General features: G+C 43.4%; 36 non-coding genes across 36 annotated transcripts; all 36 read left to right on the top strand.

Moving 5' to 3' along the window:
* The first annotated feature begins 102 nt into the window (after positions 1 to 102).
* Positions 103 to 175, top strand: TRNAK-UUU (transfer RNA lysine (anticodon UUU)). Its single transcript has one exon. It is a non-coding gene; the product is annotated as a tRNA-Lys (tRNA).
* A 581-nt stretch (positions 176 to 756) lies between these two features.
* TRNAK-UUU (transfer RNA lysine (anticodon UUU)) lies at positions 757 to 829 on the top strand. Its single transcript has one exon. It is a non-coding gene; the product is annotated as a tRNA-Lys (tRNA).
* A 581-nt stretch (positions 830 to 1,410) lies between these two features.
* Positions 1,411 to 1,483, top strand: TRNAK-UUU (transfer RNA lysine (anticodon UUU)). The gene has a single exon. It is a non-coding gene; the product is annotated as a tRNA-Lys (tRNA).
* Positions 1,484 to 2,064: 581 nt separating this feature from the next.
* Positions 2,065 to 2,137, top strand: TRNAK-UUU (transfer RNA lysine (anticodon UUU)). The gene has a single exon. It is a non-coding gene; the product is annotated as a tRNA-Lys (tRNA).
* Positions 2,138 to 2,718: 581 nt separating this feature from the next.
* On the top strand, positions 2,719 to 2,791 carry TRNAK-UUU (transfer RNA lysine (anticodon UUU)). The gene has a single exon. It is a non-coding gene; the product is annotated as a tRNA-Lys (tRNA).
* A 581-nt stretch (positions 2,792 to 3,372) lies between these two features.
* Positions 3,373 to 3,445, top strand: TRNAK-UUU (transfer RNA lysine (anticodon UUU)). The gene has a single exon. It is a non-coding gene; the product is annotated as a tRNA-Lys (tRNA).
* A 581-nt stretch (positions 3,446 to 4,026) lies between these two features.
* TRNAK-UUU (transfer RNA lysine (anticodon UUU)) lies at positions 4,027 to 4,099 on the top strand. The gene has a single exon. It is a non-coding gene; the product is annotated as a tRNA-Lys (tRNA).
* A 581-nt stretch (positions 4,100 to 4,680) lies between these two features.
* TRNAK-UUU (transfer RNA lysine (anticodon UUU)) lies at positions 4,681 to 4,753 on the top strand. Its single transcript has one exon. It is a non-coding gene; the product is annotated as a tRNA-Lys (tRNA).
* Positions 4,754 to 5,334: 581 nt separating this feature from the next.
* Positions 5,335 to 5,407, top strand: TRNAK-UUU (transfer RNA lysine (anticodon UUU)). Its single transcript has one exon. It is a non-coding gene; the product is annotated as a tRNA-Lys (tRNA).
* A 581-nt stretch (positions 5,408 to 5,988) lies between these two features.
* On the top strand, positions 5,989 to 6,061 carry TRNAK-UUU (transfer RNA lysine (anticodon UUU)). Its single transcript has one exon. It is a non-coding gene; the product is annotated as a tRNA-Lys (tRNA).
* A 581-nt stretch (positions 6,062 to 6,642) lies between these two features.
* On the top strand, positions 6,643 to 6,715 carry TRNAK-UUU (transfer RNA lysine (anticodon UUU)). Its single transcript has one exon. It is a non-coding gene; the product is annotated as a tRNA-Lys (tRNA).
* Positions 6,716 to 7,296: 581 nt separating this feature from the next.
* TRNAK-UUU (transfer RNA lysine (anticodon UUU)) lies at positions 7,297 to 7,369 on the top strand. The gene has a single exon. It is a non-coding gene; the product is annotated as a tRNA-Lys (tRNA).
* A 581-nt stretch (positions 7,370 to 7,950) lies between these two features.
* Positions 7,951 to 8,023, top strand: TRNAK-UUU (transfer RNA lysine (anticodon UUU)). Its single transcript has one exon. It is a non-coding gene; the product is annotated as a tRNA-Lys (tRNA).
* A 581-nt stretch (positions 8,024 to 8,604) lies between these two features.
* Positions 8,605 to 8,677, top strand: TRNAK-UUU (transfer RNA lysine (anticodon UUU)). Its single transcript has one exon. It is a non-coding gene; the product is annotated as a tRNA-Lys (tRNA).
* A 581-nt stretch (positions 8,678 to 9,258) lies between these two features.
* TRNAK-UUU (transfer RNA lysine (anticodon UUU)) lies at positions 9,259 to 9,331 on the top strand. Its single transcript has one exon. It is a non-coding gene; the product is annotated as a tRNA-Lys (tRNA).
* A 581-nt stretch (positions 9,332 to 9,912) lies between these two features.
* Positions 9,913 to 9,985, top strand: TRNAK-UUU (transfer RNA lysine (anticodon UUU)). Its single transcript has one exon. It is a non-coding gene; the product is annotated as a tRNA-Lys (tRNA).
* A 581-nt stretch (positions 9,986 to 10,566) lies between these two features.
* Positions 10,567 to 10,639, top strand: TRNAK-UUU (transfer RNA lysine (anticodon UUU)). The gene has a single exon. It is a non-coding gene; the product is annotated as a tRNA-Lys (tRNA).
* Positions 10,640 to 11,220: 581 nt separating this feature from the next.
* On the top strand, positions 11,221 to 11,293 carry TRNAK-UUU (transfer RNA lysine (anticodon UUU)). The gene has a single exon. It is a non-coding gene; the product is annotated as a tRNA-Lys (tRNA).
* Positions 11,294 to 11,874: 581 nt separating this feature from the next.
* Positions 11,875 to 11,947, top strand: TRNAK-UUU (transfer RNA lysine (anticodon UUU)). Its single transcript has one exon. It is a non-coding gene; the product is annotated as a tRNA-Lys (tRNA).
* Positions 11,948 to 12,528: 581 nt separating this feature from the next.
* TRNAK-UUU (transfer RNA lysine (anticodon UUU)) lies at positions 12,529 to 12,601 on the top strand. The gene has a single exon. It is a non-coding gene; the product is annotated as a tRNA-Lys (tRNA).
* Positions 12,602 to 13,182: 581 nt separating this feature from the next.
* TRNAK-UUU (transfer RNA lysine (anticodon UUU)) lies at positions 13,183 to 13,255 on the top strand. Its single transcript has one exon. It is a non-coding gene; the product is annotated as a tRNA-Lys (tRNA).
* A 581-nt stretch (positions 13,256 to 13,836) lies between these two features.
* TRNAK-UUU (transfer RNA lysine (anticodon UUU)) lies at positions 13,837 to 13,909 on the top strand. The gene has a single exon. It is a non-coding gene; the product is annotated as a tRNA-Lys (tRNA).
* A 581-nt stretch (positions 13,910 to 14,490) lies between these two features.
* Positions 14,491 to 14,563, top strand: TRNAK-UUU (transfer RNA lysine (anticodon UUU)). Its single transcript has one exon. It is a non-coding gene; the product is annotated as a tRNA-Lys (tRNA).
* A 581-nt stretch (positions 14,564 to 15,144) lies between these two features.
* On the top strand, positions 15,145 to 15,217 carry TRNAK-UUU (transfer RNA lysine (anticodon UUU)). Its single transcript has one exon. It is a non-coding gene; the product is annotated as a tRNA-Lys (tRNA).
* Positions 15,218 to 15,798: 581 nt separating this feature from the next.
* On the top strand, positions 15,799 to 15,871 carry TRNAK-UUU (transfer RNA lysine (anticodon UUU)). The gene has a single exon. It is a non-coding gene; the product is annotated as a tRNA-Lys (tRNA).
* Positions 15,872 to 16,452: 581 nt separating this feature from the next.
* TRNAK-UUU (transfer RNA lysine (anticodon UUU)) lies at positions 16,453 to 16,525 on the top strand. The gene has a single exon. It is a non-coding gene; the product is annotated as a tRNA-Lys (tRNA).
* Positions 16,526 to 17,106: 581 nt separating this feature from the next.
* Positions 17,107 to 17,179, top strand: TRNAK-UUU (transfer RNA lysine (anticodon UUU)). The gene has a single exon. It is a non-coding gene; the product is annotated as a tRNA-Lys (tRNA).
* Positions 17,180 to 17,760: 581 nt separating this feature from the next.
* TRNAK-UUU (transfer RNA lysine (anticodon UUU)) lies at positions 17,761 to 17,833 on the top strand. The gene has a single exon. It is a non-coding gene; the product is annotated as a tRNA-Lys (tRNA).
* A 581-nt stretch (positions 17,834 to 18,414) lies between these two features.
* Positions 18,415 to 18,487, top strand: TRNAK-UUU (transfer RNA lysine (anticodon UUU)). The gene has a single exon. It is a non-coding gene; the product is annotated as a tRNA-Lys (tRNA).
* A 581-nt stretch (positions 18,488 to 19,068) lies between these two features.
* On the top strand, positions 19,069 to 19,141 carry TRNAK-UUU (transfer RNA lysine (anticodon UUU)). Its single transcript has one exon. It is a non-coding gene; the product is annotated as a tRNA-Lys (tRNA).
* Positions 19,142 to 19,722: 581 nt separating this feature from the next.
* Positions 19,723 to 19,795, top strand: TRNAK-UUU (transfer RNA lysine (anticodon UUU)). Its single transcript has one exon. It is a non-coding gene; the product is annotated as a tRNA-Lys (tRNA).
* A 581-nt stretch (positions 19,796 to 20,376) lies between these two features.
* On the top strand, positions 20,377 to 20,449 carry TRNAK-UUU (transfer RNA lysine (anticodon UUU)). The gene has a single exon. It is a non-coding gene; the product is annotated as a tRNA-Lys (tRNA).
* Positions 20,450 to 21,030: 581 nt separating this feature from the next.
* On the top strand, positions 21,031 to 21,103 carry TRNAK-UUU (transfer RNA lysine (anticodon UUU)). Its single transcript has one exon. It is a non-coding gene; the product is annotated as a tRNA-Lys (tRNA).
* A 581-nt stretch (positions 21,104 to 21,684) lies between these two features.
* Positions 21,685 to 21,757, top strand: TRNAK-UUU (transfer RNA lysine (anticodon UUU)). Its single transcript has one exon. It is a non-coding gene; the product is annotated as a tRNA-Lys (tRNA).
* Positions 21,758 to 22,338: 581 nt separating this feature from the next.
* On the top strand, positions 22,339 to 22,411 carry TRNAK-UUU (transfer RNA lysine (anticodon UUU)). Its single transcript has one exon. It is a non-coding gene; the product is annotated as a tRNA-Lys (tRNA).
* A 581-nt stretch (positions 22,412 to 22,992) lies between these two features.
* On the top strand, positions 22,993 to 23,065 carry TRNAK-UUU (transfer RNA lysine (anticodon UUU)). Its single transcript has one exon. It is a non-coding gene; the product is annotated as a tRNA-Lys (tRNA).
* The last annotated feature ends 420 nt before the right edge of the window (positions 23,066 to 23,485 follow it).

A 23,485-nucleotide genomic window follows, 5' to 3' on the forward strand; every position in this document is an offset into this window, starting at 1 on the left:
GTTTGTGTACAGTCCTAAGCAAAAAGGAACATCTCGGAAGGTTCTTCGAAATGCATAGTGAGATGTTCTTCCTAAATGTGCTAAATGGGCTGCTCTGCACGAGCCTGGGTAGCTCAGTCGGTAGAGCATCAGACTTTTAATCTGAGGGTCCAGGGTTCAAGTCCCTGTTCAGGCGCCTTGCCTTTTACCATAAACCTAGCACGTACCTTGACTTCGTTCTTAGGTGATTCTTGAGTGTGCATGAGGATTAAGCGTTGTTCTGGTTATTACATGACTTGTATCCAGCATTATTTCCCTCCGTTGAGTCTGTCTCTAACTTTCAGTCTTCTCTGAGCTGGTGGGTGGGGACTTGCATTTGTGATGTCTTTCAGAAACCGCACACAGAAATTGAAGAATCCTTGTTTTGTTTTTCTCTGTAAAAGTATGTGAGACATTACACAGCCCTAATGATCTGTGTGGCAGTGAATTGAGTTTGGAAAAAAAGCTTAAACAGTTGCTTAATACTGCAGCTGCACCTGACTATACTTAGCCAATTCTTATTGTCTTTGACGATGCTGCTTACTCCTTTTCCCCACTTTTGCCTCCATAGAGAATACCAGGAGATATAACCTGGCACTTGCTTTCTGTGGCAGAATGTGTGCGGACTTTGGTTTTGTTTGTGTACAGTCCTAAGCAAAAAGGAACATCTCGGAAGGTTCTTCGAAATGCATAGTGAGATGTTCTTCCTAAATGTGCTAAATGGGCTGCTCTGCACGAGCCTGGGTAGCTCAGTCGGTAGAGCATCAGACTTTTAATCTGAGGGTCCAGGGTTCAAGTCCCTGTTCAGGCGCCTTGCCTTTTACCATAAACCTAGCACGTACCTTGACTTCGTTCTTAGGTGATTCTTGAGTGTGCATGAGGATTAAGCGTTGTTCTGGTTATTACATGACTTGTATCCAGCATTATTTCCCTCCGTTGAGTCTGTCTCTAACTTTCAGTCTTCTCTGAGCTGGTGGGTGGGGACTTGCATTTGTGATGTCTTTCAGAAACCGCACACAGAAATTGAAGAATCCTTGTTTTGTTTTTCTCTGTAAAAGTATGTGAGACATTACACAGCCCTAATGATCTGTGTGGCAGTGAATTGAGTTTGGAAAAAAAGCTTAAACAGTTGCTTAATACTGCAGCTGCACCTGACTATACTTAGCCAATTCTTATTGTCTTTGACGATGCTGCTTACTCCTTTTCCCCACTTTTGCCTCCATAGAGAATACCAGGAGATATAACCTGGCACTTGCTTTCTGTGGCAGAATGTGTGCGGACTTTGGTTTTGTTTGTGTACAGTCCTAAGCAAAAAGGAACATCTCGGAAGGTTCTTCGAAATGCATAGTGAGATGTTCTTCCTAAATGTGCTAAATGGGCTGCTCTGCACGAGCCTGGGTAGCTCAGTCGGTAGAGCATCAGACTTTTAATCTGAGGGTCCAGGGTTCAAGTCCCTGTTCAGGCGCCTTGCCTTTTACCATAAACCTAGCACGTACCTTGACTTCGTTCTTAGGTGATTCTTGAGTGTGCATGAGGATTAAGCGTTGTTCTGGTTATTACATGACTTGTATCCAGCATTATTTCCCTCCGTTGAGTCTGTCTCTAACTTTCAGTCTTCTCTGAGCTGGTGGGTGGGGACTTGCATTTGTGATGTCTTTCAGAAACCGCACACAGAAATTGAAGAATCCTTGTTTTGTTTTTCTCTGTAAAAGTATGTGAGACATTACACAGCCCTAATGATCTGTGTGGCAGTGAATTGAGTTTGGAAAAAAAGCTTAAACAGTTGCTTAATACTGCAGCTGCACCTGACTATACTTAGCCAATTCTTATTGTCTTTGACGATGCTGCTTACTCCTTTTCCCCACTTTTGCCTCCATAGAGAATACCAGGAGATATAACCTGGCACTTGCTTTCTGTGGCAGAATGTGTGCGGACTTTGGTTTTGTTTGTGTACAGTCCTAAGCAAAAAGGAACATCTCGGAAGGTTCTTCGAAATGCATAGTGAGATGTTCTTCCTAAATGTGCTAAATGGGCTGCTCTGCACGAGCCTGGGTAGCTCAGTCGGTAGAGCATCAGACTTTTAATCTGAGGGTCCAGGGTTCAAGTCCCTGTTCAGGCGCCTTGCCTTTTACCATAAACCTAGCACGTACCTTGACTTCGTTCTTAGGTGATTCTTGAGTGTGCATGAGGATTAAGCGTTGTTCTGGTTATTACATGACTTGTATCCAGCATTATTTCCCTCCGTTGAGTCTGTCTCTAACTTTCAGTCTTCTCTGAGCTGGTGGGTGGGGACTTGCATTTGTGATGTCTTTCAGAAACCGCACACAGAAATTGAAGAATCCTTGTTTTGTTTTTCTCTGTAAAAGTATGTGAGACATTACACAGCCCTAATGATCTGTGTGGCAGTGAATTGAGTTTGGAAAAAAAGCTTAAACAGTTGCTTAATACTGCAGCTGCACCTGACTATACTTAGCCAATTCTTATTGTCTTTGACGATGCTGCTTACTCCTTTTCCCCACTTTTGCCTCCATAGAGAATACCAGGAGATATAACCTGGCACTTGCTTTCTGTGGCAGAATGTGTGCGGACTTTGGTTTTGTTTGTGTACAGTCCTAAGCAAAAAGGAACATCTCGGAAGGTTCTTCGAAATGCATAGTGAGATGTTCTTCCTAAATGTGCTAAATGGGCTGCTCTGCACGAGCCTGGGTAGCTCAGTCGGTAGAGCATCAGACTTTTAATCTGAGGGTCCAGGGTTCAAGTCCCTGTTCAGGCGCCTTGCCTTTTACCATAAACCTAGCACGTACCTTGACTTCGTTCTTAGGTGATTCTTGAGTGTGCATGAGGATTAAGCGTTGTTCTGGTTATTACATGACTTGTATCCAGCATTATTTCCCTCCGTTGAGTCTGTCTCTAACTTTCAGTCTTCTCTGAGCTGGTGGGTGGGGACTTGCATTTGTGATGTCTTTCAGAAACCGCACACAGAAATTGAAGAATCCTTGTTTTGTTTTTCTCTGTAAAAGTATGTGAGACATTACACAGCCCTAATGATCTGTGTGGCAGTGAATTGAGTTTGGAAAAAAAGCTTAAACAGTTGCTTAATACTGCAGCTGCACCTGACTATACTTAGCCAATTCTTATTGTCTTTGACGATGCTGCTTACTCCTTTTCCCCACTTTTGCCTCCATAGAGAATACCAGGAGATATAACCTGGCACTTGCTTTCTGTGGCAGAATGTGTGCGGACTTTGGTTTTGTTTGTGTACAGTCCTAAGCAAAAAGGAACATCTCGGAAGGTTCTTCGAAATGCATAGTGAGATGTTCTTCCTAAATGTGCTAAATGGGCTGCTCTGCACGAGCCTGGGTAGCTCAGTCGGTAGAGCATCAGACTTTTAATCTGAGGGTCCAGGGTTCAAGTCCCTGTTCAGGCGCCTTGCCTTTTACCATAAACCTAGCACGTACCTTGACTTCGTTCTTAGGTGATTCTTGAGTGTGCATGAGGATTAAGCGTTGTTCTGGTTATTACATGACTTGTATCCAGCATTATTTCCCTCCGTTGAGTCTGTCTCTAACTTTCAGTCTTCTCTGAGCTGGTGGGTGGGGACTTGCATTTGTGATGTCTTTCAGAAACCGCACACAGAAATTGAAGAATCCTTGTTTTGTTTTTCTCTGTAAAAGTATGTGAGACATTACACAGCCCTAATGATCTGTGTGGCAGTGAATTGAGTTTGGAAAAAAAGCTTAAACAGTTGCTTAATACTGCAGCTGCACCTGACTATACTTAGCCAATTCTTATTGTCTTTGACGATGCTGCTTACTCCTTTTCCCCACTTTTGCCTCCATAGAGAATACCAGGAGATATAACCTGGCACTTGCTTTCTGTGGCAGAATGTGTGCGGACTTTGGTTTTGTTTGTGTACAGTCCTAAGCAAAAAGGAACATCTCGGAAGGTTCTTCGAAATGCATAGTGAGATGTTCTTCCTAAATGTGCTAAATGGGCTGCTCTGCACGAGCCTGGGTAGCTCAGTCGGTAGAGCATCAGACTTTTAATCTGAGGGTCCAGGGTTCAAGTCCCTGTTCAGACGCCTTGCCTTTTACCATAAACCTAGCACGTACCTTGACTTCGTTCTTAGGTGATTCTTGAGTGTGCATGAGGATTAAGCGTTGTTCTGGTTATTACATGACTTGTATCCAGCATTATTTCCCTCCGTTGAGTCTGTCTCTAACTTTCAGTCTTCTCTGAGCTGGTGGGTGGGGACTTGCATTTGTGATGTCTTTCAGAAACCGCACACAGAAATTGAAGAATCCTTGTTTTGTTTTTCTCTGTAAAAGTATGTGAGACATTACACAGCCCTAATGATCTGTGTGGCAGTGAATTGAGTTTGGAAAAAAAGCTTAAACAGTTGCTTAATACTGCAGCTGCACCTGACTATACTTAGCCAATTCTTATTGTCTTTGACGATGCTGCTTACTCCTTTTCCCCACTTTTGCCTCCATAGAGAATACCAGGAGATATAACCTGGCACTTGCTTTCTGTGGCAGAATGTGTGCGGACTTTGGTTTTGTTTGTGTACAGTCCTAAGCAAAAAGGAACATCTCGGAAGGTTCTTCGAAATGCATAGTGAGATGTTCTTCCTAAATGTGCTAAATGGGCTGCTCTGCACGAGCCTGGGTAGCTCAGTCGGTAGAGCATCAGACTTTTAATCTGAGGGTCCAGGGTTCAAGTCCCTGTTCAGGCGCCTTGCCTTTTACCATAAACCTAGCACGTACCTTGACTTCGTTCTTAGGTGATTCTTGAGTGTGCATGAGGATTAAGCGTTGTTCTGGTTATTACATGACTTGTATCCAGCATTATTTCCCTCCGTTGAGTCTGTCTCTAACTTTCAGTCTTCTCTGAGCTGGTGGGTGGGGACTTGCATTTGTGATGTCTTTCAGAAACCGCACACAGAAATTGAAGAATCCTTGTTTTGTTTTTCTCTGTAAAAGTATGTGAGACATTACACAGCCCTAATGATCTGTGTGGCAGTGAATTGAGTTTGGAAAAAAAGCTTAAACAGTTGCTTAATACTGCAGCTGCACCTGACTATACTTAGCCAATTCTTATTGTCTTTGACGATGCTGCTTACTCCTTTTCCCCACTTTTGCCTCCATAGAGAATACCAGGAGATATAACCTGGCACTTGCTTTCTGTGGCAGAATGTGTGCGGACTTTGGTTTTGTTTGTGTACAGTCCTAAGCAAAAAGGAACATCTCGGAAGGTTCTTCGAAATGCATAGTGAGATGTTCTTCCTAAATGTGCTAAATGGGCTGCTCTGCACGAGCCTGGGTAGCTCAGTCGGTAGAGCATCAGACTTTTAATCTGAGGGTCCAGGGTTCAAGTCCCTGTTCAGGCGCCTTGCCTTTTACCATAAACCTAGCACGTACCTTGACTTCGTTCTTAGGTGATTCTTGAGTGTGCATGAGGATTAAGCGTTGTTCTGGTTATTACATGACTTGTATCCAGCATTATTTCCCTCCGTTGAGTCTGTCTCTAACTTTCAGTCTTCTCTGAGCTGGTGGGTGGGGACTTGCATTTGTGATGTCTTTCAGAAACCGCACACAGAAATTGAAGAATCCTTGTTTTGTTTTTCTCTGTAAAAGTATGTGAGACATTACACAGCCCTAATGATCTGTGTGGCAGTGAATTGAGTTTGGAAAAAAAGCTTAAACAGTTGCTTAATACTGCAGCTGCACCTGACTATACTTAGCCAATTCTTATTGTCTTTGACGATGCTGCTTACTCCTTTTCCCCACTTTTGCCTCCATAGAGAATACCAGGAGATATAACCTGGCACTTGCTTTCTGTGGCAGAATGTGTGCGGACTTTGGTTTTGTTTGTGTACAGTCCTAAGCAAAAAGGAACATCTCGGAAGGTTCTTCGAAATGCATAGTGAGATGTTCTTCCTAAATGTGCTAAATGGGCTGCTCTGCACGAGCCTGGGTAGCTCAGTCGGTAGAGCATCAGACTTTTAATCTGAGGGTCCAGGGTTCAAGTCCCTGTTCAGGCGCCTTGCCTTTTACCATAAACCTAGCACGTACCTTGACTTCGTTCTTAGGTGATTCTTGAGTGTGCATGAGGATTAAGCGTTGTTCTGGTTATTACATGACTTGTATCCAGCATTATTTCCCTCCGTTGAGTCTGTCTCTAACTTTCAGTCTTCTCTGAGCTGGTGGGTGGGGACTTGCATTTGTGATGTCTTTCAGAAACCGCACACAGAAATTGAAGAATCCTTGTTTTGTTTTTCTCTGCAAAAGTATGTGAGACATTACACAGCCCTAATGATCTGTGTGGCAGTGAATTGAGTTTGGAAAAAAAGCTTAAACAGTTGCTTAATACTGCAGCTGCACCTGACTATACTTAGCCAATTCTTATTGTCTTTGACGATGCTGCTTACTCCTTTTCCCCACTTTTGCCTCCATAGAGAATACCAGGAGATATAACCTGGCACTTGCTTTCTGTGGCAGAATGTGTGCGGACTTTGGTTTTGTTTGTGTACAGTCCTAAGCAAAAAGGAACATCTCGGAAGGTTCTTCGAAATGCATAGTGAGATGTTCTTCCTAAATGTGCTAAATGGGCTGCTCTGCACGAGCCTGGGTAGCTCAGTCGGTAGAGCATCAGACTTTTAATCTGAGGGTCCAGGGTTCAAGTCCCTGTTCAGGCGCCTTGCCTTTTACCATAAACCTAGCACGTACCTTGACTTCGTTCTTAGGTGATTCTTGAGTGTGCATGAGGATTAAGCGTTGTTCTGGTTATTACATGACTTGTATCCAGCATTATTTCCCTCCGTTGAGTCTGTCTCTAACTTTCAGTCTTCTCTGAGCTGGTGGGTGGGGACTTGCATTTGTGATGTCTTTCAGAAACCGCACACAGAAATTGAAGAATCCTTGTTTTGTTTTTCTCTGTAAAAGTATGTGAGACATTACACAGCCCTAATGATCTGTGTGGCAGTGAATTGAGTTTGGAAAAAAAGCTTAAACAGTTGCTTAATACTGCAGCTGCACCTGACTATACTTAGCCAATTCTTATTGTCTTTGACGATGCTGCTTACTCCTTTTCCCCACTTTTGCCTCCATAGAGAATACCAGGAGATATAACCTGGCACTTGCTTTCTGTGGCAGAATGTGTGCGGACTTTGGTTTTGTTTGTGTACAGTCCTAAGCAAAAAGGAACATCTCGGAAGGTTCTTCGAAATGCATAGTGAGATGTTCTTCCTAAATGTGCTAAATGGGCTGCTCTGCACGAGCCTGGGTAGCTCAGTCGGTAGAGCATCAGACTTTTAATCTGAGGGTCCAGGGTTCAAGTCCCTGTTCAGGCGCCTTGCCTTTTACCATAAACCTAGCACGTACCTTGACTTCGTTCTTAGGTGATTCTTGAGTGTGCATGAGGATTAAGCGTTGTTCTGGTTATTACATGACTTGTATCCAGCATTATTTCCCTCCGTTGAGTCTGTCTCTAACTTTCAGTCTTCTCTGAGCTGGTGGGTGGGGACTTGCATTTGTGATGTCTTTCAGAAACCGCACACAGAAATTGAAGAATCCTTGTTTTGTTTTTCTCTGTAAAAGTATGTGAGACATTACACAGCCCTAATGATCTGTGTGGCAGTGAATTGAGTTTGGAAAAAAAGCTTAAACAGTTGCTTAATACTGCAGCTGCACCTGACTATACTTAGCCAATTCTTATTGTCTTTGACGATGCTGCTTACTCCTTTTCCCCACTTTTGCCTCCATAGAGAATACCAGGAGATATAACCTGGCACTTGCTTTCTGTGGCAGAATGTGTGCGGACTTTGGTTTTGTTTGTGTACAGTCCTAAGCAAAAAGGAACATCTCGGAAGGTTCTTCGAAATGCATAGTGAGATGTTCTTCCTAAATGTGCTAAATGGGCTGCTCTGCACGAGCCTGGGTAGCTCAGTCGGTAGAGCATCAGACTTTTAATCTGAGGGTCCAGGGTTCAAGTCCCTGTTCAGGCGCCTTTCCTTTTACCATAAACCTAGCACGTACCTTGACTTCGTTCTTAGGTGATTCTTGAGTGTGCATGAGGATTAAGCGTTGTTCTGGTTATTACATGACTTGTATCCAGCATTATTTCCCTCCGTTGAGTCTGTCTCTAACTTTCAGTCTTCTCTGAGCTGGTGGGTGGGGACTTGCATTTGTGATGTCTTTCAGAAACCGCACACAGAAATTGAAGAATCCTTGTTTTGTTTTTCTCTGTAAAAGTATGTGAGACATTACACAGCCCTAATGATCTGTGTGGCAGTGAATTGAGTTTGGAAAAAAAGCTTAAACAGTTGCTTAATACTGCAGCTGCACCTGACTATACTTAGCCAATTCTTATTGTCTTTGACGATGCTGCTTACTCCTTTTCCCCACTTTTGCCTCCATAGAGAATACCAGGAGATATAACCTGGCACTTGCTTTCTGTGGCAGAATGTGTGCGGACTTTGGTTTTGTTTGTGTACAGTCCTAAGCAAAAAGGAACATCTCGGAAGGTTCTTCGAAATGCATAGTGAGATGTTCTTCCTAAATGTGCTAAATGGGCTGCTCTGCACGAGCCTGGGTAGCTCAGTCGGTAGAGCATCAGACTTTTAATCTGAGGGTCCAGGGTTCAAGTCCCTGTTCAGGCGCCTTGCCTTTTACCATAAACCTAGCACGTACCTTGACTTCGTTCTTAGGTGATTCTTGAGTGTGCATGAGGATTAAGCGTTGTTCTGGTTATTACATGACTTGTATCCAGCATTATTTCCCTCCGTTGAGTCTGTCTCTAACTTTCAGTCTTCTCTGAGCTGGTGGGTGGGGACTTGCATTTGTGATGTCTTTCAGAAACCGCACACAGAAATTGAAGAATCCTTGTTTTGTTTTTCTCTGTAAAAGTATGTGAGACATTACACAGCCCTAATGATCTGTGTGGCAGTGAATTGAGTTTGGAAAAAAAGCTTAAACAGTTGCTTAATACTGCAGCTGCACCTGACTATACTTAGCCAATTCTTATTGTCTTTGACGATGCTGCTTACTCCTTTTCCCCACTTTTGCCTCCATAGAGAATACCAGGAGATATAACCTGGCACTTGCTTTCTGTGGCAGAATGTGTGCGGACTTTGGTTTTGTTTGTGTACAGTCCTAAGCAAAAAGGAACATCTCGGAAGGTTCTTCGAAATGCATAGTGAGATGTTCTTCCTAAATGTGCTAAATGGGCTGCTCTGCACGAGCCTGGGTAGCTCAGTCGGTAGAGCATCAGACTTTTAATCTGAGGGTCCAGGGTTCAAGTCCCTGTTCAGGCGCCTTGCCTTTTACCATAAACCTAGCACGTACCTTGACTTCGTTCTTAGGTGATTCTTGAGTGTGCATGAGGATTAAGCGTTGTTCTGGTTATTACATGACTTGTATCCAGCATTATTTCCCTCCGTTGAGTCTGTCTCTAACTTTCAGTCTTCTCTGAGCTGGTGGGTGGGGACTTGCATTTGTGATGTCTTTCAGAAACCGCACACAGAAATTGAAGAATCCTTGTTTTGTTTTTCTCTGTAAAAGTATGTGAGACATTACACAGCCCTAATGATCTGTGTGGCAGTGAATTGAGTTTGGAAAAAAAGCTTAAACAGTTGCTTAATACTGCAGCTGCACCTGACTATACTTAGCCAATTCTTATTGTCTTTGACGATGCTGCTTACTCCTTTTCCCCACTTTTGCCTCCATAGAGAATACCAGGAGATATAACCTGGCACTTGCTTTCTGTGGCAGAATGTGTGCGGACTTTGGTTTTGTTTGTGTACAGTCCTAAGCAAAAAGGAACATCTCGGAAGGTTCTTCGAAATGCATAGTGAGATGTTCTTCCTAAATGTGCTAAATGGGCTGCTCTGCACGAGCCTGGGTAGCTCAGTCGGTAGAGCATCAGACTTTTAATCTGAGGGTCCAGGGTTCAAGTCCCTGTTCAGGCGCCTTGCCTTTTACCATAAACCTAGCACGTACCTTGACTTCGTTCTTAGGTGATTCTTGAGTGTGCATGAGGATTAAGCGTTGTTCTGGTTATTACATGACTTGTATCCAGCATTATTTCCCTCCGTTGAGTCTGTCTCTAACTTTCAGTCTTCTCTGAGCTGGTGGGTGGGGACTTGCATTTGTGATGTCTTTCAGAAACCGCACACAGAAATTGAAGAATCCTTGTTTTGTTTTTCTCTGTAAAAGTATGTGAGACATTACACAGCCCTAATGATCTGTGTGGCAGTGAATTGAGTTTGGAAAAAAAGCTTAAACAGTTGCTTAATACTGCAGCTGCACCTGACTATACTTAGCCAATTCTTATTGTCTTTGACGATGCTGCTTACTCCTTTTCCCCACTTTTGCCTCCATAGAGAATACCAGGAGATATAACCTGGCACTTGCTTTCTGTGGCAGAATGTGTGCGGACTTTGGTTTTGTTTGTGTACAGTCCTAAGCAAAAAGGAACATCTCGGAAGGTTCTTCGAAATGCATAGTGAGATGTTCTTCCTAAATGTGCTAAATGGGCTGCTCTGCACGAGCCTGGGTAGCTCAGTCGGTAGAGCATCAGACTTTTAATCTGAGGGTCCAGGGTTCAAGTCCCTGTTCAGGCGCCTTGCCTTTTACCATAAACCTAGCACGTACCTTGACTTCGTTCTTAGGTGATTCTTGAGTGTGCATGAGGATTAAGCGTTGTTCTGGTTATTACATGACTTGTATCCAGCATTATTTCCCTCCGTTGAGTCTGTCTCTAACTTTCAGTCTTCTCTGAGCTGGTGGGTGGGGACTTGCATTTGTGATGTCTTTCAGAAACCGCACACAGAAATTGAAGAATCCTTGTTTTGTTTTTCTCTGTAAAAGTATGTGAGACATTACACAGCCCTAATGATCTGTGTGGCAGTGAATTGAGTTTGGAAAAAAAGCTTAAACAGTTGCTTAATACTGCAGCTGCACCTGACTATACTTAGCCAATTCTTATTGTCTTTGACGATGCTGCTTACTCCTTTTCCCCACTTTTGCCTCCATAGAGAATACCAGGAGATATAACCTGGCACTTGCTTTCTGTGGCAGAATGTGTGCGGACTTTGGTTTTGTTTGTGTACAGTCCTAAGCAAAAAGGAACATCTCGGAAGGTTCTTCGAAATGCATAGTGAGATGTTCTTCCTAAATGTGCTAAATGGGCTGCTCTGCACGAGCCTGGGTAGCTCAGTCGGTAGAGCATCAGACTTTTAATCTGAGGGTCCAGGGTTCAAGTCCCTGTTCAGGCGCCTTGCCTTTTACCATAAACCTAGCACGTACCTTGACTTCGTTCTTAGGTGATTCTTGAGTGTGCATGAGGATTAAGCGTTGTTCTGGTTATTACATGACTTGTATCCAGCATTATTTCCCTCCGTTGAGTCTGTCTCTAACTTTCAGTCTTCTCTGAGCTGGTGGGTGGGGACTTGCATTTGTGATGTCTTTCAGAAACCGCACACAGAAATTGAAGAATCCTTGTTTTGTTTTTCTCTGTAAAAGTATGTGAGACATTACACAGCCCTAATGATCTGTGTGGCAGTGAATTGAGTTTGGAAAAAAAGCTTAAACAGTTGCTTAATACTGCAGCTGCACCTGACTATACTTAGCCAATTCTTATTGTCTTTGACGATGCTGCTTACTCCTTTTCCCCACTTTTGCCTCCATAGAGAATACCAGGAGATATAACCTGGCACTTGCTTTCTGTGGCAGAATGTGTGCGGACTTTGGTTTTGTTTGTGTACAGTCCTAAGCAAAAAGGAACATCTCGGAAGGTTCTTCGAAATGCATAGTGAGATGTTCTTCCTAAATGTGCTAAATGGGCTGCTCTGCACGAGCCTGGGTAGCTCAGTCGGTAGAGCATCAGACTTTTAATCTGAGGGTCCAGGGTTCAAGTCCCTGTTCAGGCGCCTTGCCTTTTACCATAAACCTAGCACGTACCTTGACTTCGTTCTTAGGTGATTCTTGAGTGTGCATGAGGATTAAGCGTTGTTCTGGTTATTACATGACTTGTATCCAGCATTATTTCCCTCCGTTGAGTCTGTCTCTAACTTTCAGTCTTCTCTGAGCTGGTGGGTGGGGACTTGCATTTGTGATGTCTTTCAGAAACCGCACACAGAAATTGAAGAATCCTTGTTTTGTTTTTCTCTGTAAAAGTATGTGAGACATTACACAGCCCTAATGATCTGTGTGGCAGTGAATTGAGTTTGGAAAAAAAGCTTAAACAGTTGCTTAATACTGCAGCTGCACCTGACTATACTTAGCCAATTCTTATTGTCTTTGACGATGCTGCTTACTCCTTTTCCCCACTTTTGCCTCCATAGAGAATACCAGGAGATATAACCTGGCACTTGCTTTCTGTGGCAGAATGTGTGCGGACTTTGGTTTTGTTTGTGTACAGTCCTAAGCAAAAAGGAACATCTCGGAAGGTTCTTCGAAATGCATAGTGAGATGTTCTTCCTAAATGTGCTAAATGGGCTGCTCTGCACGAGCCTGGGTAGCTCAGTCGGTAGAGCATCAGACTTTTAATCTGAGGGTCCAGGGTTCAAGTCCCTGTTCAGGCGCCTTGCCTTTTACCATAAACCTAGCACGTACCTTGACTTCGTTCTTAGGTGATTCTTGAGTGTGCATGAGGATTAAGCGTTGTTCTGGTTATTACATGACTTGTATCCAGCATTATTTCCCTCCGTTGAGTCTGTCTCTAACTTTCAGTCTTCTCTGAGCTGGTGGGTGGGGACTTGCATTTGTGATGTCTTTCAGAAACCGCACACAGAAATTGAAGAATCCTTGTTTTGTTTTTCTCTGTAAAAGTATGTGAGACATTACACAGCCCTAATGATCTGTGTGGCAGTGAATTGAGTTTGGAAAAAAAGCTTAAACAGTTGCTTAATACTGCAGCTGCACCTGACTATACTTAGCCAATTCTTATTGTCTTTGACGATGCTGCTTACTCCTTTTCCCCACTTTTGCCTCCATAGAGAATACCAGGAGATATAACCTGGCACTTGCTTTCTGTGGCAGAATGTGTGCGGACTTTGGTTTTGTTTGTGTACAGTCCTAAGCAAAAAGGAACATCTCGGAAGGTTCTTCGAAATGCATAGTGAGATGTTCTTCCTAAATGTGCTAAATGGGCTGCTCTGCACGAGCCTGGGTAGCTCAGTCGGTAGAGCATCAGACTTTTAATCTGAGGGTCCAGGGTTCAAGTCCCTGTTCAGGCGCCTTGCCTTTTACCATAAACCTAGCACGTACCTTGACTTCGTTCTTAGGTGATTCTTGAGTGTGCATGAGGATTAAGCGTTGTTCTGGTTATTACATGACTTGTATCCAGCATTATTTCCCTCCGTTGAGTCTGTCTCTAACTTTCAGTCTTCTCTGAGCTGGTGGGTGGGGACTTGCATTTGTGATGTCTTTCAGAAACCGCACACAGAAATTGAAGAATCCTTGTTTTGTTTTTCTCTGTAAAAGTATGTGAGACATTACACAGCCCTAATGATCTGTGTGGCAGTGAATTGAGTTTGGAAAAAAAGCTTAAACAGTTGCTTAATACTGCAGCTGCACCTGACTATACTTAGCCAATTCTTATTGTCTTTGACGATGCTGCTTACTCCTTTTCCCCACTTTTGCCTCCATAGAGAATACCAGGAGATATAACCTGGCACTTGCTTTCTGTGGCAGAATGTGTGCGGACTTTGGTTTTGTTTGTGTACAGTCCTAAGCAAAAAGGAACATCTCGGAAGGTTCTTCGAAATGCATAGTGAGATGTTCTTCCTAAATGTGCTAAATGGGCTGCTCTGCACGAGCCTGGGTAGCTCAGTCGGTAGAGCATCAGACTTTTAATCTGAGGGTCCAGGGTTCAAGTCCCTGTTCAGGCGCCTTGCCTTTTACCATAAACCTAGCACGTACCTTGACTTCGTTCTTAGGTGATTCTTGAGTGTGCATGAGGATTAAGCGTTGTTCTGGTTATTACATGACTTGTATCCAGCATTATTTCCCTCCGTTGAGTCTGTCTCTAACTTTCAGTCTTCTCTGAGCTGGTGGGTGGGGACTTGCATTTGTGATGTCTTTCAGAAACCGCACACAGAAATTGAAGAATCCTTGTTTTGTTTTTCTCTGTAAAAGTATGTGAGACATTACACAGCCCTAATGATCTGTGTGGCAGTGAATTGAGTTTGGAAAAAAAGCTTAAACAGTTGCTTAATACTGCAGCTGCACCTGACTATACTTAGCCAATTCTTATTGTCTTTGACGATGCTGCTTACTCCTTTTCCCCACTTTTGCCTCCATAGAGAATACCAGGAGATATAACCTGGCACTTGCTTTCTGTGGCAGAATGTGTGCGGACTTTGGTTTTGTTTGTGTACAGTCCTAAGCAAAAAGGAACATCTCGGAAGGTTCTTCGAAATGCATAGTGAGATGTTCTTCCTAAATGTGCTAAATGGGCTGCTCTGCACGAGCCTGGGTAGCTCAGTCGGTAGAGCATCAGACTTTTAATCTGAGGGTCCAGGGTTCAAGTCCCTGTTCAGGCGCCTTGCCTTTTACCATAAACCTAGCACGTACCTTGACTTCGTTCTTAGGTGATTCTTGAGTGTGCATGAGGATTAAGCGTTGTTCTGGTTATTACATGACTTGTATCCAGCATTATTTCCCTCCGTTGAGTCTGTCTCTAACTTTCAGTCTTCTCTGAGCTGGTGGGTGGGGACTTGCATTTGTGATGTCTTTCAGAAACCGCACACAGAAATTGAAGAATCCTTGTTTTGTTTTTCTCTGTAAAAGTATGTGAGACATTACACAGCCCTAATGATCTGTGTGGCAGTGAATTGAGTTTGGAAAAAAAGCTTAAACAGTTGCTTAATACTGCAGCTGCACCTGACTATACTTAGCCAATTCTTATTGTCTTTGACGATGCTGCTTACTCCTTTTCCCCACTTTTGCCTCCATAGAGAATACCAGGAGATATAACCTGGCACTTGCTTTCTGTGGCAGAATGTGTGCGGACTTTGGTTTTGTTTGTGTACAGTCCTAAGCAAAAAGGAACATCTCGGAAGGTTCTTCGAAATGCATAGTGAGATGTTCTTCCTAAATGTGCTAAATGGGCTGCTCTGCACGAGCCTGGGTAGCTCAGTCGGTAGAGCATCAGACTTTTAATCTGAGGGTCCAGGGTTCAAGTCCCTGTTCAGGCGCCTTGCCTTTTACCATAAACCTAGCACGTACCTTGACTTCGTTCTTAGGTGATTCTTGAGTGTGCATGAGGATTAAGCGTTGTTCTGGTTATTACATGACTTGTATCCAGCATTATTTCCCTCCGTTGAGTCTGTCTCTAACTTTCAGTCTTCTCTGAGCTGGTGGGTGGGGACTTGCATTTGTGATGTCTTTCAGAAACCGCACACAGAAATTGAAGAATCCTTGTTTTGTTTTTCTCTGTAAAAGTATGTGAGACATTACACAGCCCTAATGATCTGTGTGGCAGTGAATTGAGTTTGGAAAAAAAGCTTAAACAGTTGCTTAATACTGCAGCTGCACCTGACTATACTTAGCCAATTCTTATTGTCTTTGACGATGCTGCTTACTCCTTTTCCCCACTTTTGCCTCCATAGAGAATACCAGGAGATATAACCTGGCACTTGCTTTCTGTGGCAGAATGTGTGCGGACTTTGGTTTTGTTTGTGTACAGTCCTAAGCAAAAAGGAACATCTCGGAAGGTTCTTCGAAATGCATAGTGAGATGTTCTTCCTAAATGTGCTAAATGGGCTGCTCTGCACGAGCCTGGGTAGCTCAGTCGGTAGAGCATCAGACTTTTAATCTGAGGGTCCAGGGTTCAAGTCCCTGTTCAGGCGCCTTTCCTTTTACCATAAACCTAGCACGTACCTTGACTTCGTTCTTAGGTGATTCTTGAGTGTGCATGAGGATTAAGCGTTGTTCTGGTTATTACATGACTTGTATCCAGCATTATTTCCCTCCGTTGAGTCTGTCTCTAACTTTCAGTCTTCTCTGAGCTGGTGGGTGGGGACTTGCATTTGTGATGTCTTTCAGAAACCGCACACAGAAATTGAAGAATCCTTGTTTTGTTTTTCTCTGTAAAAGTATGTGAGACATTACACAGCCCTAATGATCTGTGTGGCAGTGAATTGAGTTTGGAAAAAAAGCTTAAACAGTTGCTTAATACTGCAGCTGCACCTGACTATACTTAGCCAATTCTTATTGTCTTTGACGATGCTGCTTACTCCTTTTCCCCACTTTTGCCTCCATAGAGAATACCAGGAGATATAACCTGGCACTTGCTTTCTGTGGCAGAATGTGTGCGGACTTTGGTTTTGTTTGTGTACAGTCCTAAGCAAAAAGGAACATCTCGGAAGGTTCTTCGAAATGCATAGTGAGATGTTCTTCCTAAATGTGCTAAATGGGCTGCTCTGCACGAGCCTGGGTAGCTCAGTCGGTAGAGCATCAGACTTTTAATCTGAGGGTCCAGGGTTCAAGTCCCTGTTCAGGCGCCTTGCCTTTTACCATAAACCTAGCACGTACCTTGACTTCGTTCTTAGGTGATTCTTGAGTGTGCATGAGGATTAAGCGTTGTTCTGGTTATTACATGACTTGTATCCAGCATTATTTCCCTCCGTTGAGTCTGTCTCTAACTTTCAGTCTTCTCTGAGCTGGTGGGTGGGGACTTGCATTTGTGATGTCTTTCAGAAACCGCACACAGAAATTGAAGAATCCTTGTTTTGTTTTTCTCTGTAAAAGTATGTGAGACATTACACAGCCCTAATGATCTGTGTGGCAGTGAATTGAGTTTGGAAAAAAAGCTTAAACAGTTGCTTAATACTGCAGCTGCACCTGACTATACTTAGCCAATTCTTATTGTCTTTGACGATGCTGCTTACTCCTTTTCCCCACTTTTGCCTCCATAGAGAATACCAGGAGATATAACCTGGCACTTGCTTTCTGTGGCAGAATGTGTGCGGACTTTGGTTTTGTTTGTGTACAGTCCTAAGCAAAAAGGAACATCTCGGAAGGTTCTTCGAAATGCATAGTGAGATGTTCTTCCTAAATGTGCTAAATGGGCTGCTCTGCACGAGCCTGGGTAGCTCAGTCGGTAGAGCATCAGACTTTTAATCTGAGGGTCCAGGGTTCAAGTCCCTGTTCAGGCGCCTTGCCTTTTACCATAAACCTAGCACGTACCTTGACTTCGTTCTTAGGTGATTCTTGAGTGTGCATGAGGATTAAGCGTTGTTCTGGTTATTACATGACTTGTATCCAGCATTATTTCCCTCCGTTGAGTCTGTCTCTAACTTTCAGTCTTCTCTGAGCTGGTGGGTGGGGACTTGCATTTGTGATGTCTTTCAGAAACCGCACACAGAAATTGAAGAATCCTTGTTTTGTTTTTCTCTGTAAAAGTATGTGAGACATTACACAGCCCTAATGATCTGTGTGGCAGTGAATTGAGTTTGGAAAAAAAGCTTAAACAGTTGCTTAATACTGCAGCTGCACCTGACTATACTTAGCCAATTCTTATTGTCTTTGACGATGCTGCTTACTCCTTTTCCCCACTTTTGCCTCCATAGAGAATACCAGGAGATATAACCTGGCACTTGCTTTCTGTGGCAGAATGTGTGCGGACTTTGGTTTTGTTTGTGTACAGTCCTAAGCAAAAAGGAACATCTCGGAAGGTTCTTCGAAATGCATAGTGAGATGTTCTTCCTAAATGTGCTAAATGGGCTGCTCTGCACGAGCCTGGGTAGCTCAGTCGGTAGAGCATCAGACTTTTAATCTGAGGGTCCAGGGTTCAAGTCCCTGTTCAGGCGCCTTGCCTTTTACCATAAACCTAGCACGTACCTTGACTTCGTTCTTAGGTGATTCTTGAGTGTGCATGAGGATTAAGCGTTGTTCTGGTTATTACATGACTTGTATCCAGCATTATTTCCCTCCGTTGAGTCTGTCTCTAACTTTCAGTCTTCTCTGAGCTGGTGGGTGGGGACTTGCATTTGTGATGTCTTTCAGAAACCGCACACAGAAATTGAAGAATCCTTGTTTTGTTTTTCTCTGTAAAAGTATGTGAGACATTACACAGCCCTAATGATCTGTGTGGCAGTGAATTGAGTTTGGAAAAAAAGCTTAAACAGTTGCTTAATACTGCAGCTGCACCTGACTATACTTAGCCAATTCTTATTGTCTTTGACGATGCTGCTTACTCCTTTTCCCCACTTTTGCCTCCATAGAGAATACCAGGAGATATAACCTGGCACTTGCTTTCTGTGGCAGAATGTGTGCGGACTTTGGTTTTGTTTGTGTACAGTCCTAAGCAAAAAGGAACATCTCGGAAGGTTCTTCGAAATGCATAGTGAGATGTTCTTCCTAAATGTGCTAAATGGGCTGCTCTGCACGAGCCTGGGTAGCTCAGTCGGTAGAGCATCAGACTTTTAATCTGAGGGTCCAGGGTTCAAGTCCCTGTTCAGGCGCCTTGCCTTTTACCATAAACCTAGCACGTACCTTGACTTCGTTCTTAGGTGATTCTTGAGTGTGCATGAGGATTAAGCGTTGTTCTGGTTATTACATGACTTGTATCCAGCATTATTTCCCTCCGTTGAGTCTGTCTCTAACTTTCAGTCTTCTCTGAGCTGGTGGGTGGGGACTTGCATTTGTGATGTCTTTCAGAAACCGCACACAGAAATTGAAGAATCCTTGTTTTGTTTTTCTCTGTAAAAGTATGTGAGACATTACACAGCCCTAATGATCTGTGTGGCAGTGAATTGAGTTTGGAAAAAAAGCTTAAACAGTTGCTTAATACTGCAGCTGCACCTGACTATACTTAGCCAATTCTTATTGTCTTTGACGATGCTGCTTACTCCTTTTCCCCACTTTTGCCTCCATAGAGAATACCAGGAGATATAACCTGGCACTTGCTTTCTGTGGCAGAATGTGTGCGGACTTTGGTTTTGTTTGTGTACAGTCCTAAGCAAAAAGGAACATCTCGGAAGGTTCTTCGAAATGCATAGTGAGATGTTCTTCCTAAATGTGCTAAATGGGCTGCTCTGCACGAGCCTGGGTAGCTCAGTCGGTAGAGCATCAGACTTTTAATCTGAGGGTCCAGGGTTCAAGTCCCTGTTCAGGCGCCTTGCCTTTTACCATAAACCTAGCACGTACCTTGACTTCGTTCTTAGGTGATTCTTGAGTGTGCATGAGGATTAAGCGTTGTTCTGGTTATTACATGACTTGTATCCAGCATTATTTCCCTCCGTTGAGTCTGTCTCTAACTTTCAGTCTTCTCTGAGCTGGTGGGTGGGGACTTGCATTTGTGATGTCTTTCAGAAACCGCACACAGAAATTGAAGAATCCTTGTTTTGTTTTTCTCTGTAAAAGTATGTGAGACATTACACAGCCCTAATGATCTGTGTGGCAGTGAATTGAGTTTGGAAAAAAAGCTTAAACAGTTGCTTAATACTGCAGCTGCACCTGACTATACTTAGCCAATTCTTATTGTCTTTGACGATGCTGCTTACTCCTTTTCCCCACTTTTGCCTCCATAGAGAATACCAGGAGATATAACCTGGCACTTGCTTTCTGTGGCAGAATGTGTGCGGACTTTGGTTTTGTTTGTGTACAGTCCTAAGCAAAAAGGAACATCTCGGAAGGTTCTTCGAAATGCATAGTGAGATGTTCTTCCTAAATGTGCTAAATGGGCTGCTCTGCACGAGCCTGGGTAGCTCAGTCGGTAGAGCATCAGACTTTTAATCTGAGGGTCCAGGGTTCAAGTCCCTGTTCAGGCGCCTTGCCTTTTACCATAAACCTAGCACGTACCTTGACTTCGTTCTTAGGTGATTCTTGAGTGTGCATGAGGATTAAGCGTTGTTCTGGTTATTACATGACTTGTATCCAGCATTATTTCCCTCCGTTGAGTCTGTCTCTAACTTTCAGTCTTCTCTGAGCTGGTGGGTGGGGACTTGCATTTGTGATGTCTTTCAGAAACCGCACACAGAAATTGAAGAATCCTTGTTTTGTTTTTCTCTGTAAAAGTATGTGAGACATTACACAGCCCTAATGATCTGTGTGGCAGTGAATTGAGTTTGGAAAAAAAGCTTAAACAGTTGCTTAATACTGCAGCTGCACCTGACTATACTTAGCCAATTCTTATTGTCTTTGACGATGCTGCTTACTCCTTTTCCCCACTTTTGCCTCCATAGAGAATACCAGGAGATATAACCTGGCACTTGCTTTCTGTGGCAGAATGTGTGCGGACTTTGGTTTTGTTTGTGTACAGTCCTAAGCAAAAAGGAACATCTCGGAAGGTTCTTCGAAATGCATAGTGAGATGTTCTTCCTAAATGTGCTAAATGGGCTGCTCTGCACGAGCCTGGGTAGCTCAGTCGGTAGAGCATCAGACTTTTAATCTGAGGGTCCAGGGTTCAAGTCCCTGTTCAGGCGCCTTGCCTTTTACCATAAACCTAGCACGTACCTTGACTTCGTTCTTAGGTGATTCTTGAGTGTGCATGAGGATTAAGCGTTGTTCTGGTTATTACATGACTTGTATCCAGCATTATTTCCCTCCGTTGAGTCTGTCTCTAACTTTCAGTCTTCTCTGAGCTGGTGGGTGGGGACTTGCATTTGTGATGTCTTTCAGAAACCGCACACAGAAATTGAAGAATCCTTGTTTTGTTTTTCTCTGTAAAAGTATGTGAGACATTACACAGCCCTAATGATCTGTGTGGCAGTGAATTGAGTTTGGAAAAAAAGCTTAAACAGTTGCTTAATACTGCAGCTGCACCTGACTATACTTAGCCAATTCTTATTGTCTTTGACGATGCTGCTTACTCCTTTTCCCCACTTTTGCCTCCATAGAGAATACCAGGAGATATAACCTGGCACTTGCTTTCTGTGGCAGAATGTGTGCGGACTTTGGTTTTGTTTGTGTACAGTCCTAAGCAAAAAGGAACATCTCGGAAGGTTCTTCGAAATGCATAGTGAGATGTTCTTCCTAAATGTGCTAAATGGGCTGCTCTGCACGAGCCTGGGTAGCTCAGTCGGTAGAGCATCAGACTTTTAATCTGAGGGTCCAGGGTTCAAGTCCCTGTTCAGGCGCCTTGCCTTTTACCATAAACCTAGCACGTACCTTGACTTCGTTCTTAGGTGATTCTTGAGTGTGCATGAGGATTAAGCGTTGTTCTGGTTATTACATGACTTGTATCCAGCATTATTTCCCTCCGTTGAGTCTGTCTCTAACTTTCAGTCTTCTCTGAGCTGGTGGGTGGGGACTTGCATTTGTGATGTCTTTCAGAAACCGCACACAGAAATTGAAGAATCCTTGTTTTGTTTTTCTCTGTAAAAGTATGTGAGACATTACACAGCCCTAATGATCTGTGTGGCAGTGAATTGAGTTTGGAAAAAAAGCTTAAACAGTTGCTTAATACTGCAGCTGCACCTGACTATACTTAGCCAATTCTTATTGTCTTTGACGATGCTGCTTACTCCTTTTCCCCACTTTTGCCTCCATAGAGAATACCAGGAGATATAACCTGGCACTTGCTTTCTGTGGCAGAATGTGTGCGGACTTTGGTTTTGTTTGTGTACAGTCCTAAGCAAAAAGGAACATCTCGGAAGGTTCTTCGAAATGCATAGTGAGATGTTCTTCCTAAATGTGCTAAATGGGCTGCTCTGCACGAGCCTGGGTAGCTCAGTCGGTAGAGCATCAGACTTTTAATCTGAGGGTCCAGGGTTCAAGTCCCTGTTCAGGCGCCTTGCCTTTTACCATAAACCTAGCACGTACCTTGACTTCGTTCTTAGGTGATTCTTGAGTGTGCATGAGGATTAAGCGTTGTTCTGGTTATTACATGACTTGTATCCAGCATTATTTCCCTCCGTTGAGTCTGTCTCTAACTTTCAGTCTTCTCTGAGCTGGTGGGTGGGGACTTGCATTTGTGATGTCTTTCAGAAACCGCACACAGAAATTGAAGAATCCTTGTTTTGTTTTTCTCTGTAAAAGTATGTGAGACATTACACAGCCCTAATGATCTGTGTGGCAGTGAATTGAGTTTGGAAAAAAAGCTTAAACAGTTGCTTAATACTGCAGCTGCACCTGACTATACTTAGCCAATTCTTATTGTCTTTGACGATGCTGCTTACTCCTTTTCCCCACTTTTGCCTCCATAGAGAATACCAGGAGATATAACCTGGCACTTGCTTTCTGTGGCAGAATGTGTGCGGACTTTGGTTTTGTTTGTGTACAGTCCTAAGCAAAAAGGAACATCTCGGAAGGTTCTTCGAAATGCATAGTGAGATGTTCTTCCTAAATGTGCTAAATGGGCTGCTCTGCACGAGCCTGGGTAGCTCAGTCGGTAGAGCATCAGACTTTTAATCTGAGGGTCCAGGGTTCAAGTCCCTGTTCAGGCGCCTTGCCTTTTACCATAAACCTAGCACGTACCTTGACTTCGTTCTTAGGTGATTCTTGAGTGTGCATGAGGATTAAGCGTTGTTCTGGTTATTACATGACTTGTATCCAGCATTATTTCCCTCCGTTGAGTCTGTCTCTAACTTTCAGTCTTCTCTGAGCTGGTGGGTGGGGACTTGCATTTGTGATGTCTTTCAGAAACCGCACACAGAAATTGAAGAATCCTTGTTTTGTTTTTCTCTGTAAAAGTATGTGAGACATTACACAGCCCTAATGATCTGTGTGGCAGTGAATTGAGTTTGGAAAAAAAGCTTAAACAGTTGCTTAATACTGCAGCTGCACCTGACTATACTTAGCCAATTCTTATTGTCTTTGACGATGCTGCTTACTCCTTTTCCCCACTTTTGCCTCCATAGAGAATACCAGGAGATATAACCTGGCACTTGCTTTCTGTGGCAGAATGTGTGCGGACTTTGGTTTTGTTTGTGTACAGTCCTAAGCAAAAAGGAACATCTCGGAAGGTTCTTCGAAATGCATAGTGAGATGTTCTTCCTAAATGTGCTAAATGGGCTGCTCTGCACGAGCCTGGGTAGCTCAGTCGGTAGAGCATCAGACTTTTAATCTGAGGGTCCAGGGTTCAAGTCCCTGTTCAGGCGCCTTGCCTTTTACCATAAACCTAGCACGTACCTTGACTTCGTTCTTAGGTGATTCTTGAGTGTGCATGAGGATTAAGCGTTGTTCTGGTTATTACATGACTTGTATCCAGCATTATTTCCCTCCGTTGAGTCTGTCTCTAACTTTCAGTCTTCTCTGAGCTGGTGGGTGGGGACTTGCATTTGTGATGTCTTTCAGAAACCGCACACAGAAATTGAAGAATCCTTGTTTTGTTTTTCTCTGTAAAAGTATGTGAGACATTACACAGCCCTAATGATCTGTGTGGCAGTGAATTGAGTTTGGAAAAAAAGCTTAAACAGTTGCTTAATACTGCAGCTGCACCTGACTATACTTAGCCAATTCTTATTGTCTTTGACGATGCTGCTTACTCCTTTTCCCCACTTTTGCCTCCATAGAGAATA

This window comes from Anomaloglossus baeobatrachus, chromosome 1, assembly GCF_048569485.1.
Source record: "Anomaloglossus baeobatrachus isolate aAnoBae1 chromosome 1, aAnoBae1.hap1, whole genome shotgun sequence".
Classification (NCBI taxonomy): Eukaryota; Metazoa; Chordata; class Amphibia; order Anura; family Aromobatidae; genus Anomaloglossus; species Anomaloglossus baeobatrachus.